Here is an 18,972-nt window from a genome sequence, read left to right as displayed (position 1 = left end):
CAGCTCCCTCACCCTTGGCACTACCCCTGTGCTCAGAGCCTCCTCCAACACCCGAGGGCGGCCTCTCTTCTCCTCTAGGACGATCTAGAAGTCGTCCAAAGCAAGTCGCTTTTAGAGCAGATACAACAATAAAGTATATTGAAATAAGTCTGCGGTTGGTGAGTTTCCAGCGATACTTAATGGCACTCGCGGTAAACAGTCCCTCTCTGTGCGAGCGGGGAAAATCATCCAGACACAAGCACATTCCACCCTCTTTAGGGCTCCCTGGCTGTTATTATAGTTATTGCATTACTCTGGTGTAAGCCTTTTGTAACTAAGCTTCTATAAAGCCCCGCTTACAAGCACCCTGATTAGAATTTTCCTTGCCAGTAACCAAAGGCCACCCGCTTTCCAGTGCTATACAGAGGGAGCCGTCAACAGCCACCCCTCTGAATGTACGCTTTGTTCCTGGCAACAAGGAAACGAGTGGGCTTCTATTGGGGAGAATGCAACCCTTCTTTTAAATATCACACAGCGAGAGCTGATGGGGTACTGGGCTTCGGAGAGGCTGCGATGGAGGCAGAGAGACACGGCGGGGTCACGGGAGCGCGGAGTGGCCGAGCCCTAATGCTACCCACGAAGCGGCTGCCACTCAGCCGACGGCCGGAGGATCATCTGGCTGATCCCGGCTCAGGGGCGGGCGGGGACGGAGCCAGGGCCTGGAGGGAGAAGAAAAGGAGAACGCCGGATAATGGTTTCCCAGCAGCACACTCCGCTCTGCGCCCTGCACCAGCTCCCCGAGCAAGCGGAGAGAGCAGCGCCTCGCAGGCCCGGGGTGGACCCCAGTGCAGGGAACGGCGGGGTTGTCTCTCACAGCGGTGACCTCCAGGAGCTCACCCAGCACACCCAGCATCCCCACCCCAAACCCGCGCACCCGTCCCACCGCCCCTCCAGGGATGTGCCCCTCCAGGACATCGCCATTTCTGCACACACGGCTTAGCTGCCGGGCACCCCCTTTTCCAGGGAAGAAGAAGGCCCCGGTGGCGAGGAAGGAGCCCGGCTCACCCGGGGCGCTCCCTGCGTGCAGCTGCGACCCTGCAGCCGCTCCGGGAAGCGAGCAGGAGGTGAGCGGGCAGCCGGCTCCTCCGCAGGGCTCCGCGGGCAGCCCGGCTATTGTGAGCGCCCCAGAGCCCGTCTGGCCGGGTGTAAGCGATTAGCTGCGGGGTGTCCAACACGTATGCTAGTGACATTACTGAGGAGGTGAGAGCTTGGCGCTCACCGGGCCGAAATGCTGGGCTTTCGCTTTCGTTCAGGATGTGTGTGACACAGAGCCTTTTCTCAGCTCGTCTGATTTTTAACTTCCTCTAGAGCTCTCTCCCTCTCTTTTATTTCCTTTGCTCGGAGAGCAGCAACGAGAGACCGAGAGGAAACACGCTGCTGCTGTGCAAAATGTGGACCATGTGTGGGAACTATTTACTCAGAGTGCAACTGCAGGCACCAGGCGAGGGGCTGGCAGAACCGGGGGGCGGTGGAGAGCGAGGCTACGTCTCTCTCGCTCTTCCTCCCCCCCTTGTCTTCCCTAAAAGCCAAACCACGTCTCTGTGTGTGTAACGGTGCGTTTTACTGACTTCTCGCTGAGCTTGTGTTGGGGTGGGTTTTTTTTGTTTTTCTTTTTTTTTCCAGTCCAAGGCTTTCACGGTCTGCTTTTGTGCCTCACCCACCTCAAGCCTCAAGCAAAGGGTTAAATCTTTGGAGCCCTGCAAGGAATCAGAGTTAAAAAAAAAGGAAAAAAAGAAAGAAAAAGGCGGGGGGGGGGGGCGGGGGGGGAAGGAGTGAGAGCGTAAAGAAGCGGGCAGAGAGGGCTGCACGGTCCCCTGATCGTCCTTTTGACGGCTGAAGAATAATAAAAATAATTAATAATAATCCCTAGCCTTTTTTTTTTTCTATTTGGCTGTACCAGGAAGTGCCTCTGGCCTTGAAACTCCCTATTACTTCTCTTCCCCCAACCCCCGTCCTTTCTTTGGGAAGTGAGAAGAAAAAGGTCTGCAGCTGACAAATATTATCCATCCTTTTCATCGATCGGAGCATATACAGATGTGATAGCTTGATGTACGCTGCAAACCGGCTGATCCATCGCTTTCTCCCTCTCTGGCTGGCTCTGGTTCGGCCTCCTCCTCCTCCCCCTTTGTTCTTCCCCCCCCCCCGCCTTTCCCTCTCTTTAAATAGATTTCAAGGCGCTGCCTGTTGGAGAGCAGCTCTCCAGAGAGAGCGAGCTATTGCTTTCCTGCCGATAGCCTCCCCCCTTCTCCAGTTTCCAAACAGAAAACAATCCCCGGCCCGAGGAACCTGTGCTGGGCCTGGCGGAAGGAGTTAAACTACCAGCGAAGAGCGAGATAAGGAGGCAGCTCGCTGCACCATCGCTTTCGAGTCCCGTGTTCAAAAACAAGAAATAAAAGGGGGGAAAAAGAGAAAAAATTAAAATAAATAATCATTAAATGAAAATAAATAATAAACAAATAAAAATACAATTCGTGGCTCCCTGTCTTGCATCATCACGAGGAGAAGAGGCGGTTTATCCCGGGACATTGCCCCACCTGGTCCTGCGGAGGTGCCCCGGGCTGACCGGCCCGGCACGGCTCGGCTCGGAGCGGGCGGGCGGCTGGGACGCGGCTGGCGGCGCGAAGCGAAAGGGTTAAGCCTCCCCTCCACCGCCCTCCTCTCTCGCCAGAGAATAAGCGTTCGCACGAAGCGTTTCTGAGGAGGCAGGCTGCGAGCAGGCCTTTCGCAGGAAAGGATCCATGGCTACCTCGGTGCTTGTCACCGAAGCGCTGACCCTGTCCCGGTGCCTCGTGCTGCCAGTGCGGGCCGCTACCAGGCACTTGCGATCAGTTTTTCGAAAGGTTAGCCAAGGTCCCCGCTCCTCGCAGGCGGGAGGCATTGCGAAACTGCCTTTGTATCTGCGGGAACTTACATAAAAAACAGGCGAGAAGGAGGAGAGGGACACAGAGCAGCTCTCTCCGGGCGGCGGGCTCTCCCCGGGCGGGTGTGGGGACCCCCAGGCACATCTCTCTCTCTCTGCCAGGGCACTGCGCCGCCCGGCAGGCAGCTCGCCCGCGGGAGAGCCGGGCCATCCCTCCCTCCTCGCCAGCCTCCCCGACCGGCCCGGTGCTCGTCCGGTGCCGGGGAGAACCAGCCGGCGGCGGGGCTGCCGCGGCGAAAACGGAGCGGGAGGAGGGAAAAGTGCTATCCGGAGAGCTGTTGTGACAGATGCTAAGCTTTGCCCTACGCGTGCTGGTGAGAGAAGGAGTTAAAAGCAAGCTGCTTTTTCGATCGAGCTGCTTCCCCGAGCGTCGGAAGGAGCGGCTTGCTAGAAAGCCGTCCATCAGCAACCAGTCCAACCTGCCCGTGATAATATGCGATCAACACCAAATCACCCCCGCTAGGCACGATCCATCATCGCTACGATGCAATGGGCCCTTGTATGGATGTGTCTACACGGGGGGCGGGCGGGGAGAGAAGGGGAGGGAGCGGAAAAGAGAGAGGGAGAGCGTGTGTGGATGTGTGTGCGAGGGGGGGACCGCATCATTCACCGGAATGGGGATCGCCGCCTCCCCCGGTTCTCGGCGAGCGGAGCTGCCCGAGCCAGCGGAGCCGAAACTTGCTGGGCCGGGGCTGAGCGCGGAGCCTGGCACACGGCCCCGCCGCCGCCTCCGACTGACATCAGCCTCCCCTCCCCCTCCTCGCTCCTCCTGGGCAAGCTTGACTGGCGTAAAATTAATAATTAATAGGGTGAAATTGATTAAAGGGCTGGGCGCGAGATGGGGGCGCTCGGAGAGCCCTTCCCCTCGCCGGGCGCTCCGCATCCGCCTCCCCGCCGGCAGCGGCCCGGGAGCGGGGACTGGCCGCCGCCGGCGAGCCGGGGGAGCTCCGGGGCAGCTCAGCCCGAGCAGGAAGGAAAAGGGCGGCGGGGACCGGGGAGGAGGAGGAAGGCGGCGGCTGCAGCAGCCAACCCCGCTGTGTGGCTGGCTGTAACCGAGATCGGCCGCACGGGCAGCGGCGGCGGCAGGCGGGCGCTGGCCCGGGGCTGGCTCGGCTCAGCGCAGCTGGGTGTGTGTGTGCGCGAGTGTGTGTATGCGTGTGTGTGTGTACAAAGCCGGGTCCCGGGGGCTGCCCGAGGGCGGTGCTCGGCAGCACAAGGCCAAACCCCCCGGCCCCCCCCGCTTCTCCCCACCGTGATCAGTCTCTGCCACGGAGGGAGTGGGGAACCGCAGGGGACGCGGCCGGGCCAGCGCACGCCTCAGCCTCCAGCCCCGCGGAGGTGGGAAAGGGTTAAACGTTGGAGGGAGACGGGGAGGAGGACGGGGGATGGGGAGCGAGGGAAGGGGGGCCGCCGAGCACAGCGCTGAGCGCAGGGAAACCACAGCGCACCTGGGCTCGGCTCGGGAGCCGGAACGAGCCGCCGCCTCCTCCTCCCTCCCTCTTTCCCTCCCTCCCGCCCTTCCTCCAGCTCGGTGCCTGCTTGGCCCATATCGCGGCTCTATCTCTGCAGCAGCGGGAGCTCAGCTCCTCTGTTTCTATCAGCTGCTCCCTCTAACCCCAGTGACCCAGATAAGAGCGGCGGCCTCCCCCCACACCCCCGCGCCGGGGCCCCGGTCCTGCTCTCACCGCGCCCCCTGCCCCCCGCGCCGCCTCCCCGCGGGGCCGCCCCAGCCCCAGCCCCAGCCCCAGCCCCAGCCCCAGCGGGCTTCTCCCGGCCCCGTGGCTCCGGCCCCGACCTCCGCGGGAGGCAGCAAACCTGGCCCCGCGCCCGCCCCCTCGCTGGGCTCGTTCCCTCCCGGCTGGGGCGGCGCTGCTCCCCGGTGCCCCTCTCGGACGGCTTGGGGTTATTGTTTGCCTGCGCTGCGTCAGCCCGCCGTCAAAATAATAATTAAAAGCAAAACAAACACCCCGATCCGGTCTTTCCTGGACACGCGGGTCGGAGCCACCGCAGCCTAAGTGTTGTTATTCCCGGGCTGGAAATAGCCCTGGCTCCGCCCTGGACAATCGCCTGTCAGAGGCCTCTTCTTTCCCCTCCCTAGAGGCCCTTCCCTGCCCTGCTTTATTTACTTTTGAAGTGTCTGGATTGATGGAGAACTGCGAACGGCACTTTCTTCCCCCGGCTCCCTCCTGCACCAGGGCTCCGCCGGAGCCTCTTACCGCACCCGGCGCTCCGCGCCAGCGTGACCCAAGATAACCCGGCCCCGGAGAGGCCAGGGCGATCGGGGGAGGGCGCTTAACCAAACCAAACCAAACAGATCGATCCCTCCCCGGCCGAGGCCACGGAAGCCCGGGGCTGTAGCGGGGGGTATCGGTAGCCCAGGGGGGATCGGGGCACCCCTCGCAGCAGCTCCCGGACGGGCGGGGGGAGCCGCCGTCCCAGAGCAGCCTGTCCGCCCCCAGCCCGCCCGCCGGGGAGGGAGGGCGGAAAGGAGATCGCGGCAGGGCCCGTAACGACACAAGGGATAAACACCAAAGTTATCACCAGCCGTGACCAAAATAAATGCCTGTGATAAAAAAGCACTGACAGGATGATCCATTACGCGGGTGTCACTGCCTACAACGAGGTTCAATCAGATACGCCGGTTGCCGTGGACAACGGGGGAAGCGGCGGTACCGGGCTGACGACTTTTCTGGAGAGGCGGGTGGTGGTTGCCATCAGGGAGGTGACACGGCGCGATCTGCATGAGGGTGGCCCGGCATCGCGGCAAGGGACAGACCACATCTTCCGCGGCCGCCGCTCGCCTTGCGGCCCCCCTCCGTTCGTCCGAACCACCGGCACATCCTTAGGGAGAGGAACGCCTTCCCTTACGGGCGGCCCCGCGGATGTGCACACACCCTCCCATCTGGGATGCGGTAGGGGGTCCCCGCCCGGTTCGTGCCCCCCTCCCGCCGCTGTTGCGGGGCCAGGAGCGCGGCACGGCGCCCCGCGTCCCCCCCGCAGCCCCGCGGTGGAAATCAATGAACGCTTGTTCCGTGCGGCGCGACCGTCTTGCGAGCGGTGCCCTGTTATTAGTGGGGAAAGGGGGAGAGAAGAAAGGCTCTCTGCGGACTCCTGCGCACGTCCTCGCCTCCGGCGGAGCTGCTCGCAGGTGCCGGAGCGGGGGCAGCGGGGGCCGGGCTGGCCGTCAGCGCCGCCGGGAAGAGCCGTACCCCGGGGCGCCGGGCTAATCTCACGGCAGGCCAGCTCGGCGGTACGCCGCGGCCCCGGGCGCTGCGATTAATGAAGGCTCAGAGGCACTGGAGATGGGCTAAGGGCCAGTCTCCCTTCTGCCACATTCCTCTGGATCGGGCCGGGCCGGAACCTGCCCCACACAGGGGAGGGGGATGTGGGAATCAAGTCCTCCTGGCCTGGGGGGGGAATCAGCCCTTCTCCCCCCGGCCCTCCGCATGAGCGAGCAGCCTTTGGGAACGGCCGTGCCCCAGGTGGGGCATGCCAGGGAACGAGAGACGTGGATGCCTCTCCACGCCCGCGGGAGGAGCGATGCCAGGGCCCTCCCCGCCGGTGCCACGGTGCGTGACACGCCAGCCCCGTGTCTCTCCGGGGTGAGAAACTTCCTGGCTGCTAGCGACGGGTGGCTGCGCCGCTGCTACGCATCTTTCGGTCCCGAGATCCCCCCCCCTCCCTCCACGCACCGTAAATGCATCCCCGCCGCCCCCTTCCCGTCGCCCCCTTCCCGTCACGATTTAATGCTTTTCATGTTCTTCGGCAACTGCGTTTCCGCAGAGAAACCCCGGCGCGCTCGCAGCTCGGCTGCTCAGCTGTATTGTGGCGAGCTCAGGCACAGCCGGAGTGAATCCATTACGCCTCGATCCTACAATACAGGTTTATGCGGATACCCTCTGATTTACATTTAAAACAGTGAACGGGCATTGTCTGCTAGCCTGGAAAAAAAAAAAAAAAACAAAAAACAACAAAAAAAAAAAACCAAAAAAAACCAACACAGCCCCGTAACTTCAAATGACCTTCAAAGCAATGCAATTAACTCTCGTAATTATCAGTACACGCCTTTTAGAAAAAGACACAGGTGCTCTCCTCGGTAGTGTTCCACCTGGTTAAGCAGCCTCGTCCTACCAGGGAATGCCCCCCTCTCCCCCTCCCCCGCTTTGGAGTCCCCAAATCTGGGACTCGCTCCGCCGTTCGGACATGTCGAAACCTCCCTTCGCCCTCCCTTCCCCCGCCCGCCGCCTGGGCTGAGGGACAGCTTGCTCAGCGCGGCGAGGCTTTGTCACACCGCCACACACACACACCACCACCACCACCACGTCGCTGGCTGGTGCCGGCGGCGGGCGGCGTGGTCGCTTTCCCGGCTCCCACAAAGCGCTCCCCTCCCGCCGGCCCCCGGAACGCAGGCCACGCAGAGCCGAAATTTAGGTTAATAGGATGGGCTTTGATCCGTGGTCCCCTTCGCCCGCCCCTCACCCCGAACGACATCGATCCGCTGCATTTACTCCCGCGCCGATGGGCCCCCGGCGCTCCCGCAGCCACTCTCTGCGCGACCGGAGAGAATAAATAAATAAAATAAATATTCCCGAAGCACCCAGCCGATGGTGGTGGCCCCGGTCCTGCCCGCCACGGCCCCGAGCACGAGTGGCGGAGCCCCGGCGGCCGAATGTGCAGTGTCATGATGGCTCCTACGGCCCGCGGGCAGTCCCGGGGGCGACACCGGGAGCGGCGGGGACAGGGGCAGCTCCGGGGGGGGCTGCCGGTCCCGCAGGAACCGCCACCCCCCCTCCCCTTCGCCCCTCTTTTGCACACACGCACACACAAAATAAATAAATAACGAGGCGGCTGGAGCCATCTGGGGTTGGATGGCTTCTCATCTCATTACAGAGCATTAGGAGAAACAGGCAAATATACAGCTATTAAAATTAATCGCCTCGCGCTGTCAGCTGAACATAATGGAAATTATTTATAGGCTGCCTACGATGCCTTTCTCGTCACGGAGGCTTGGTGCGGAGAGGCGCACTCGCGGCTCCCAGCACAGAGAGAGGCGGACGGGCCGGGCGGGGGTCGCCGGGCTCGACTCGGCCCCGACCGGCGAACTTTGGGAGGTCAGGGCGGGGAGGAAAAAGGGAAAGGGAAAGGAAAAGGAAAGCGGCAGAGGCGCTGCGCTGAGCGAGTCAGCGTGGCTTGTTTTCAGGTGGTTGCAGGGGAGCGGTGGAGACGCCAAAGGGCAAACCGCGGTGCTGGGGGGCTCCCCAGGCTGCTCCAGCGGAGCGTGCCCGGGGCGGTGCGGGGCAGGGTCCGGGGCAGCGGGCGGGCTGTTCCAGAAGGAAATCTGCTCTGCAAACAGCGCATAGTGCTTAGCAGGCACCGCGCGATGCGGCGAGGGCACGCCGCGGGAGGGGGCGATGCGCTTCCCGAGCGATCTGCCTGCAGATCTCTGCTACCAGAGGAAATGTTAATTGTCAGCCCTTCCGCTTCAGCCTCTGGAGCGGGCTCTCGGAGCTGTTTGCTTATGCTCCCGGGGAGATGGGGGGTCTCTTCCGCTCCGGGAAAAAAACCCTAAACCCAATCGACTACGCTGAGGAGAGCTGGCCTGTTTTTCCGACCGAGCAAGAGAATGTATTTGGGAAGCAAGGGGAAAGGCCGTCCGTGCATTTCCCCGCTCCGTCCGCGGTCGTTTCGGCCAAGACAGCCGGGGCGAACCGCCTCCTCTCCCTCAGCTGTGGGGCTCATCGCGGTGCTGTGCCCGTGTGAGGACTGAGAGCCTCAGCAGGGGCCGGAGGAGGCAAAGTACGGCTGCCACGGGCAGAGGAAGCCGCCGGGGCTGCCCCGGTGGCACCTGCAGGGTCGGAGGGAAGGTGCGAGAAAGGCCGAGTGAGAGGCTGGAAGCGCATCTTCGCCAGGCTTGAGAGGTTAATAAATACACCCGTCCCCTCTTCCCAGCCCGCCTGAGGCTAAGACTCACAGCTCAGCGGGTAATTGACAGTCTCAATCCAAAATTGAAACATGTGTTAACAACAACGCCACGCATCCTAGGAGCTACCCGGGAGATCGCCACCTCACGGTCTTTATATATTATTTGAATCCACCGGAGGAAAGTGTCACGAGATTTTCAGAGCACGTTTCACCCCTACCTGTAAATCAGCTTTTATCACTGCTGGCTGCTCAGACAGAGCCAGCCCCTGCTCTATAGCGCAGGAGGAGAGGAGTCATCGCTCCCTCGCAGCGCTGCTTCCGTGCAGCCTCCCTGCGGAGCCCGCCGGCCCCCCTGCCCCTCCGGGGTGATCCCAGCCGTGTCCGGGAGCGGGCGAGGGCGAGCGGATCCCAGACCCGGACACGGCCGGGGCTTCTTGGCGTTCCCTCTCCCCTCCCTGCCCGAGCAAGCAGGACCGGTGTCCGCGTCCCACCCTCCTGCCAGCCCTTTCGGCCGAGAGTCACACCACCACAAGTGGGAACAGGCGCCCGTACTGGCGCAGCATCTTTCCCAAGCAGTTGCTCGTGTTTCTGGGATCCAGCGGAGCAGATTTCCGCGCTGAACTGAGGGCCTTGCTCTCGTCAGCGCTTCAACAGCCACAGCGGGGTTGCCTGCTCCCTGTGGAGTAAGGAAGCTGGGGATTCCCTCCCCCCGAAACCCCTCTAAGGGCCTATGCTGTCCCTGGCAGGAGGGATCGGGCCGGGGCGGGAAAAGGCGAACTTGTGCCGAAGTGGTTGGACGTGCAGAGGCAGGACAGGACTGGCAGGGCTCCCCGGGAAGGGCAGGTCTCCAGGGCCTCCCACCGCCGGTTTCATCCTTTCCCCTCGCTGTTGCCATCGTCCCCTTTTCACACCGGGAGCCCGTGCGAGGATGAACGTCCTGCTCCGGGGAGGCGGCAGCGGCTCCCGCCGCCCCTGCGGCCCGGGCCCGCTCCCCAGCGCCGCTGCCTGCGAGCCCTGCGCGGAGGTCACGGCCAGCGGAGCAGGCAGATGGAAAATCCCAGTTCCTGCCGCACATAAACAAGGTGGGGACGGGCAGAACGGCCCTCGGCGCTGAGCGGGAGGGGAGGGGCGTGGGGTCCCTCCTCCATGGCCCGCTGCCCGCCCAGCCGCGGCTCTTGCCCCGGGAGCTCCCTCCTCCGGCGGGCGCCGGCCGCGCTGCGCTGCGCGGAGGCGGATGGGCCCGGGGCCTCCGTCCGGCGAAGGGACGGGACCGCCGGTGGCAAATAAGACTCCGAGGGCACTCCCGGCAGCGGGGGCCGCCCGGGCAGGGCGCGGGCAGGGCGCCAGCGCGGCAGAGGAGCAGTTTCTGCCCGGCTCCCTCGGCCCCGCAGCGCGTCCGCCCCCCGAGCGGCTCGGCAGCTCTCGCCCACGCGTGCACTCGCACGGTCGCACGCTGAGTCACACGGGCACGCCGCCTCTCGTACACCGTGTCACGCACACGCTCCGTGTGGCACACACAGTGCCGCTTCTGGATCGTGCCGTGTCACGCACACGTTCCGTGTCACACACACGTTCCGTGTCACACGCGCGTTTATTCCCACGCACACTCGGTGGCCCTCCCGCACGGGCACTGCATCTTCCGGGGGAAGCACGGCAGCTCTCACACATTCGCTGCATCTCTCAGCTGGGATATACGCCGAGGACCTCTCACGCTCCCTTTCTCACACCCTGGCTGTCACACAGCCACACACGCTCACGCTGACCGCACATGCACAGGGATTCCCACGCAGGCACACGCGCGCCGCCGCCCCCGCGGCGCAGCGCGCTCCCGCTCCCCACGCACATCGTCTCGCAGGCGCTCGCCGCCTCACAATTCCACACACACGGAGCCGCCCGCCGTCCCCGGCTGCTCCCCGGGCACGTCACCACCCGCACACGCCCGACACCCCCCGCCCCCCCGGGGCACACACACACGGCCCCCGCCGCTTACGGCCGCTGGGAGCGGTCCCAGCGCCGCGCCCGGGCGGCCGCGTGTGTGCGCTTGCGGGAAACCCGAGGACCTTCCCTGCGGCCTCTTTGGCAGCGCTCCGCCGCCACCGCCGGGCCAGCTGCGCGGCCCCGGTCCGGAACAGCTTGTGTTTGTTCCCACCAGACGGCCGGGCGGGCGGGGGGAGGAAGGGTCAGCAGGTCCCGCACCGCGGAGCCCGGGGCTCCGCTCCCCGCCGTGCCCCCCGCCCCAGGCAGCCTCCACCTGCTGCCGGGCATCCCCAGACCGGGGAAACCCCCCACTCCTCCCCAAACTTCGCTGCCACGCTTTATGCGCCCGTCCCCCATTCTCCGTCCCGGGCTGATGCTGGGGCTGCGGCCCGGCCCCCGGGCGGTCGGTCCGGCCGAGGCAGCGCCGTGCGCTCGGCGGCTGCGATGTGCGTGCTGCCAGAGCCAGCCGGGGAAAGGCCAACGGCGCCCGACCGCGGGCAGAGGTAGCGGCTGATCTCTTGGCAGATCCAAGAGCGATTTGGCCGCCACAGCCGGGAGGCCGGCCCGGATTATTCATCATGGGCGGACGAACACAATCCCTGCCCCCTCCCCCCTATCCCCGTCAGCCCTGGATATTTTGTCCCGGCCGCACAAACAATATTCAACTTGTATCCTCTTCCTTGGAGGCACCGGGAAGCCGGCGGCTGCCAGGAACAGGCTCCCGTGCAGCGCACGGCAGCGGGATCCTGTTTCCCTCGCAGCCGGCGGAGCGCGGCGGTCCCGCGGGATGCGGCCGCTTTCCGCCCCCGCACGGCCGCGGCCCCGGGGCCCTGCCAGGCGTCCCCTGCGGGGCTCGGCCACCGCCCGGCTCCCGGGCCACCCTTGGCCACTCCCGGCGTGCAGCCGCTGCTGTGCGAACCCGCGATCGCAGCCCGCGGAGGGCGGCGCAGCGCTGGCAGCCGGCGCTGCCTGCCCGTGCCAAGCCGCGGGCACAGCGGGGCTCGGCGGCCCCGCTCGCCAGCCAAAGCCGAAATGAAAGCAGCCAGCTCCGCGAACGCCCCCGGGCTTTGCCTGGCGCCGCTTTCCCCTCTATTCCCGCAGCCTCTCTCCAGTGGGAGCCGCTGGTGTCGTGGGGGCGGGGGGGGGGGTCCCTGGGCCCCCCTGTCGATCCCGGTCCCCGCGCGCACTCGGAGCCCAGCCGAGCTTCCCTCGCCCTCTGTTGGGAAGCTCCACGCGGTGCGGGGCCGTGGCGCCGGCCAGGTCCCCCACACCCCCCCCTAAATCCGACCGAGGGGACGCAGGAAACGTCGCCTCCGCGCTCAGCGGCGAGCAGCGGGGGCGGCACAGCCCGAGCAGGGCCCGGAGGCCTCCTTTCCCTTCCATTCCTCTTTCTTCCTCTTTTCCTTCCCTTCCCTCACCGTTCCCTTTCCCCTTCCTTTCCTTGGCCTCCTCCCGGGGGGCCACCCCGAGAGCGCACTCAGCCAAGTGCATCGCGCTCTTAAATCAAGCCTGGATATTTAAAGCTTAACTCCCAGTTTATTTTCGTCCAAGACCAAAGACGCTCGCTACTTATTCGGGAAGCTATTTAAATACCTTCCCCGACCTCCCCTCGCGGTTATGAACGTTTGCTGCTGGAGAATTTCACAAAGGTATTTGGTACCGTCGCCCCTGCTCCCCAGGACGCACGGCGGGAGCCGGGGAGCGTTGCCGAGGGCGAGGGGGGATGTGTTTTGGAGGGAGAAGAGCTCCTTTCAGCCAGGGAATCGCGGTACTTCACACTCACTTCGTGGTTTATTACTACGGGAGGAATCTGTTTATAGTCAAACCGTATTACCTTGGGCCGTATCGATTTTCCAGCAGTACTCCCCACCGATTTAATTGTTTTTAGGAACGTCAATTGCAGCTCTCATGTTCCCTGAATTCATCAGTGTTCAAATGATAAACCTCATCATCGCTCTAAATCATACGGCAAGCTGCTCGTTACCGCTGCCTGCCTGCCCCCCGCGCCCCCAGCCCCGCACACCGACCGGCCGTGTCTTAAACTTCACCGGAGCCGCAGCGCCGCGTTCCCGCCTCTCTCTCCTTTTCACGGCCCGATCACTCCATCTTTTAAGTTTTACTGTCTTAAAATGAATGCACTGAAGAAATACACCCCTAAATTAGTCACGGTTCCCGGTTTTGGGTTCTACAGCTAAAAATCCCCATCGCAGCGCAGAGCAGACAAAACCCGAGGGGAAAAAACCCCAGCAAACAACCAACCAAAAAAAAAAAAAAAAAAAAAAGGCGCAACCCACACATCGTGTCTTTAAAAAATAATTAGGAAGAAAAACAAGCTGAAACTGCGGACAAGGCGCTGGAAACTCCACGCTGGTGCTGCTCGTGGCTGCGCTAATCCCTGAAGGCGGGAGGGAGCAGATGGAATCCTTGCCCACTGCCCTCTGCATCCGTGCCCCCCGCACACGCGTGGGCAGTGGGGGGGATCCGCCGGGCTCCGAGCGCTCTGCGGCCGCCCAAGGGACCCCGGAGGGTGCGGAGGGGCAGGCGCGGTGATTCTCCTGCGGCAGGGACGGGGACCCGCGGGTCAGCGCGGGGATATTCCCGGGAGGGCGAGCGCAGCCCGCGGGAGACGAGGGTGGCGGGCAGTCCCCTCGGGAAGGCACGGCGGTGCCTGAGCGCCGCTCAGCGCAGCTATTTCGGCAGCTTTTCCTTCTGCCGCTGCGGCTGCTCGGGAACCACTTTTCCCCGTCACAAACATGCCCTGCGGGCAAGCTCAGCCCCCACGGCGGTTTCCCTCCGTGGCAACCTTTAGGCGGGCTCTCGGCCCGCCGGTTCCCAGAATTATAGCGAAGTGCCTTTACGGAAAGCAGATTATTTTGCTCTGCAAAGCCAGCCACTATCGCTTGGGGCGGCTGCGGGGGGGTTTTTTGCACGGGTGGGAGATGCCAGGCCGGCGGCGAACCCCTACAGTGCTCGAGGTTAGAGGGATGGCTTAGAGGGGCGACCCGCGGGTAGGAGGCGGCTTCTCCCCGCGCTGAGTTTGCGACGTTTCAGGCGCCGGCAGCGCCCGCCCTGGAGGCAAGAAATACCCTACAAACTCAGGTCGGACATCCCCTCCCAGAATAATCAGTGAGGGCCGTTTCCCCCCTCGAAGGTTCGGCGCAGCGAGGGGATCCAAGCACAATAAAACATCACCCGCGTGGCGCCGGGAGAAAGCCCAGGCGCTGACCCTTCGCTCCGCTCAGAAGCCCCCAGGGCAGGACTTGATATCGCGTCTGCCGTCCCCTCTGCCCGGCACTGCCCCGCTCCCGGCTGCGCGCTGCCGTGACCGCAGGGAGGGCTCCGAACGGAGCCGGGAGCGCGCTGAGCCCCGCGGAGCGCCGGGAGCGCGCTGAGCCCGCGGAGCGCCGGGAGCGCGCTGAGCCCCGCGGAGCCGGGAGTGAGCTGAGCCCCGCCGAACGCCGGTGCGGGCACCGCGGAGCGCAGGGAGCGCTCATCCCCCTCCCCGCCGGGCCCGCAGAGCAGCGGCCGGGGAAAGTCGTGCGGCGGGCATCCATCACCTTCCTGTGCCGTCTCCCGCGGGCAGCCCTCGGCTGCTGTTTATTTTGTTATCAAATCAATTAAGCTGCCGCTCTCGTATAGAACGGGGGCGGGAGGGGAAGGAGGAGGAGGGGGTTTGGAGTAAAACTGTGGCCACGCCTTTGACACCGTCTCACCAAAGCAAAGAGCTCCTCCTGTTGGAGAAATTATTTCCTGACGGATGGGAAACCCTCACAACACGCGGGGATTTCATTACTTTATTTTGAGTAACGTGGCTTTATGCTCTACTATTTTATTTTATTTTATTTTATTTTATTTTATTTTATTTTATTTTATTTTATTTTATTTTATTTTATTTTATTCAGTCAGTGGTCTCTGCACCAACAACCATGCCAGTACATCCTGGTGCAACTGCTCTTCTGTGTTCTACTTTTCTGTTGCCATCATGTCTGGCCACTGGTGCTTGGTAAAACACTAACTTCAAAACAGTGGATCCTTCCTGTGCCGTGCATAATGATCCAGCCCTTGTAATACTAACACAATATTTAGTACCTTGTGAGTAGCATTGAGCAGATGTAGAATTTTTTGGCTTGATCCAAAGTCTCCCAGAAATCTGTCCCAGTTGCTAAATCGCTGGAAAGGTTTACCTTGGTTCCCAGAGGCCATCAAACCAGCTCTCATGCAGGGTAATTTCTAATCTGCGCTCTACTAAGTTCATGTCCATGATTATATGAAAAGTTTTTTTAAACTTATGGTTTCTGTTAAATGAGGTAAGTTGAACTGGGGACCCAGTAAAATTACAACTGATAAATTACTGGATTTTGGGGAATCCCTGGCAGAAAAAGCCAAGCATTAGATGAGCAAAGAGATTCTCCCAGAGCCTTGTGATTTACTGAGAAGCATCCTCTGAGGGTGGTGTCTGGCTGGAAGCATCGATCTGGCTGCCAGAGGAGAGGGAGCACCTGGCCAGCCCACCCTGCAAAGCATAGCACTGCTGGCCTTCAGCAGGGGCTTTGCTCTCTCTGTCTGGAAAAGCTCTGCTCTTTGCCACTCCAGTTGCCAACCATTTAAGACTGTACCCTACTAAATGGTGATATATCACATTTGCTTCTTTATAGCAGTGCAAAGAGGATCCAGATCTCCCCACGTGCAGAATGCTCCGTTCCAAACTTACCCTTGTTTAGTTTGAAACCAACTACAACAGTCATTGCAGATACTGACACCAGGAGAAAAATGGTGCCCCTGCTCCCTCCCCATGTTGTAAGAACTCTAAAGTCAAAGCCCAGTGCACTGGAGAGGTATCTCATGGGAGGCACTTTCAGAAAAAGCCACTGATTACAAAGGCCTTCATTTCTGGGCACTCAGCTACAGCTTGTGTAGAAAAGTGGGTGCTTTTGCAATCAGCAGCTATTTAGAAAAATTCCAGCTTAATGCTGGTCAGCCAAGAATGGATAAAAATGCTAAAACATGCACGTGCAGTAATGTTGGAAGACGGTGAAAACTGTGAGCAGAGGGTGCACTTCAAGATATTTTCTACTGTTTCTGCACTGTGAGATTATTCATTTTAGAACAATTTACTTTACTACATTTGCTAAATGCACTTGAGTTCTGTTTTTGAACCAATGACTGCACTCTCAGGCCATCTGCTCCTCCTACCCAATGCTGCAGCAGCCCAGATCTTCATGAGATTATGGGGCCACGTCCTGGCCAACACTGAAGTGCACTCTCATTCACAGTGAGAGAATGAAGCCAACAGTTGTGATCTCAATGTGTCAACAAAGCAACAATTTTGGAAGAAAGACAGCTTATTGTTTTGTTATGTTTTAGTGGTTACTCCTTACCACCACTTTCATCCTCTCTCAGAATTTATGAAAAGAGAAAAAAAAGAGTGTCTTACCTACACCAGGCACTTCCAAAGCCATAGGAATAATCAATGAATTTGATTATTGTAGCCCTCAGCTATCTGTGAGCATGATTTCACCTTCTCCACATTACATCAGCCCCATCCACCACCCACAACCCACACACCTCCTCCCTCTGTCCCCACACAAGCTGCATAACTGTAAACTCAAACTGTGCAGTGTGGTTTGCAGGAGGAGAAATTGTGTGGTGCCCTGAGAAGCAGCAGGAATTCAGGGTGTATGGTCTCAGCAGCTGGTGGGAGGGAGCAATATGAGATGGCACAAATGTTTTTTGTTTGTTTGTTTGTTTGTAAGTGGGAATCTATTGCAGGAGAGTTGATGGTTTGGAGAAGTTCTCCCCTACTCCCTGTGCTGGTGTGAGTTCCGTGGTGCACTGAGGAAGTACGATGCTGAATTTTGTTTTCTTGGCAGGAGAGGTTTGTGTGCAGGGTTCAGGTTAAAGGTTTCAAGTGGGAAGGGAGGGAGGAAGCCTGTGGGTTCTAGAAGTCTGTGGGGTGACACGCCAAAGGTGAAACTGCGGTTAAGGGCTTCAAACCCCAAGTGAAGCCTTGGCTAGAGACTTCATGGCTTTCTAATGTTTTTGTTGGTGGGATGTGCCACCAGCAACTTTAATGGATTTTAAACAATATTTTTGGTTTGGTGGGATTTCTGTGCAAACATTGACAGATGGCATGGGTAGCTCATGTATTTTCATCTCTGTTCCTCCCCTAGTGTCTTGCCAAGCCCTAAATCTTCACAAACCACCTTGCTTTCTGTATGACCTCCTTACTGGACTCCCCTTCTCTCTCTCCTTTTCCAGACTATGTCCTGGATTAATTCTATATTCTGCTAGAGCACAGATTAACTATTTTCTTCTGTTTTCTGACTCTTTGGTCAGCTCTTTCACTGCTTGTTTATACAGAATCACCGGAGAGTTGATATATTATGGGCACAGAGAAAAAAATAAAGGCAGTGAGGGAGAAGAGAAAGAGAAAGGGGGTATGTGTGGGACAGTAAGGAGGGCAGCCTGAGAAGAGGTGGTAAAGATATTGAAGTGTAGGTGGGGGCTTGTCTGTAATGTTCTCTGTCGGTTTGCAGGACTGACAAGCTCCAAGGGGGAGGGAGAGGTGAGAAAACGGCTCTGCACTCAATCTGGACCCAAGCAGGGAGAAACAGAGGAGCTGACAAAGCCTGGGCAGCCCCTCTACCCTGAACAGTTTTCATGTCAGCTCTCCCCCCCGTTCCATGCTGCCCCACACAATCCCATTGCTGCAGCTGCCTGCACTCCCCTGCCCTGCCAGCTGAGATTCCCAGTATTATATAAACAGTATTCCAGGGATAGCCTGGGGGAGCAGGACCAGGGCTGGGTTCCTGCAGGGTTAAAAGCCCAGCAGCCCTTAACCCCATGGGGTCAGCCCTCAGGGGAAGCCCCTGGCTCTTGCCTCAGCTCTGTGGGGCAGTTAGGGCTGGCACACACCAGCACAAAGGTGCAGCTCCCTTGGCACGGGCTGAGAGCAGGAGAGCAGAAGGTGACGTGGGCAGGATTTCTGCAAGGACAGTTGCAAGTGCTGCTGATCTGGTGCAGAAGCTCAGGGCCCAGAGCCAGGCTTAGTCCATTCCTCCTCTCTGCAGAGGCACTGGAGCACCTGGGGCTTAGTGGGGCTTAAGCACTCACACCCAGTGCCGCCACTTGCTCGTCACATCATGTGCACAGCACTTGTGTCCTACACACCTCACTCCCCTGTTACCTTGAAAATCCACCTCTGTAGCTTCTATTAGCAGGTGAGCAATGCAAGAGGTGGAAGGCTTTTAAACTCACATTACTGCCAAACCCAGCCATTCCTTTTGGCTAAACTCGACATAATTCAGACCTGCCAGCCAGGGCAGGAGGAATGATTTGTGGTGCCCAAAATTCCCCAGGTACAAAACAACAGAATCCTTGAGGTGCCATCACATCTTCAATCTGTAAAGTCTGGTATTTACAATTATTTAGAACTAAATGAGAAAGAATATGAACATAATTTAGAAATTAGTTGATGTGCCAGAAAATAATGTTAAGCCCTCTGTGCCTTATGCAAGATCTAGTCTCTAAAATCTGGAGATTAAACTCAGCCAGGGAAGTTTGATACAGAGGGATTTGATTCCTCTTTTGGCTGCAAATTCCAGACTGGCTTTAACTGTGACCTTAGCACTAACATCCCCCCCTTTTACTCGATTGAGCACAGTTTATTTTAGTGGTATGCAAACCAGCTTCCCCTAATATGAATCCCTGCCATAAGAAATCACTGGCATCCCTTCAAAATACCATGGAAAGCTTTTGGTCACTGCTTGAGAGCAGGGGAGGTATTTGAAATGGAGAAAGTGACTAAAAATGGGGTATGGAAAAGGAAGGATTTAATATTTAAATGAGGCTCTTGAATTCCTCACATTACAGAAACACCAGGAGCAAGACTCAGCCCTTGCTTTGCACTGTCAGACACAGTCTGTGGTAGTCACTGTGCTTTTTTTTGTGGTGCAAGCCAGAAGAAGAACTGATCCAACCTTTTGAGGAACAGGCTCTGTGTTGTCAGCATCACAGGGTGGCTGCTTTGTTTATGCAGCTCCTAATGAAGGTAATGGATTGGCCACCCTTTTGTACCCTTCTCATGCTAGAAACCTCACCTTTAAAAGAAGAAA

This window comes from Agelaius tricolor, unplaced genomic scaffold (assembly GCF_023055355.1).
Source record: "Agelaius tricolor isolate 1412-34295 unplaced genomic scaffold, bAgeTri1.0.p SCAF_7, whole genome shotgun sequence".
Lineage (NCBI taxonomy): Eukaryota > Metazoa > Chordata > Aves > Passeriformes > Icteridae > Agelaius > Agelaius tricolor.
The sequence above is the reverse complement of the archived record's forward strand: the minus strand, read 5'-3'. Positions refer to the sequence as shown.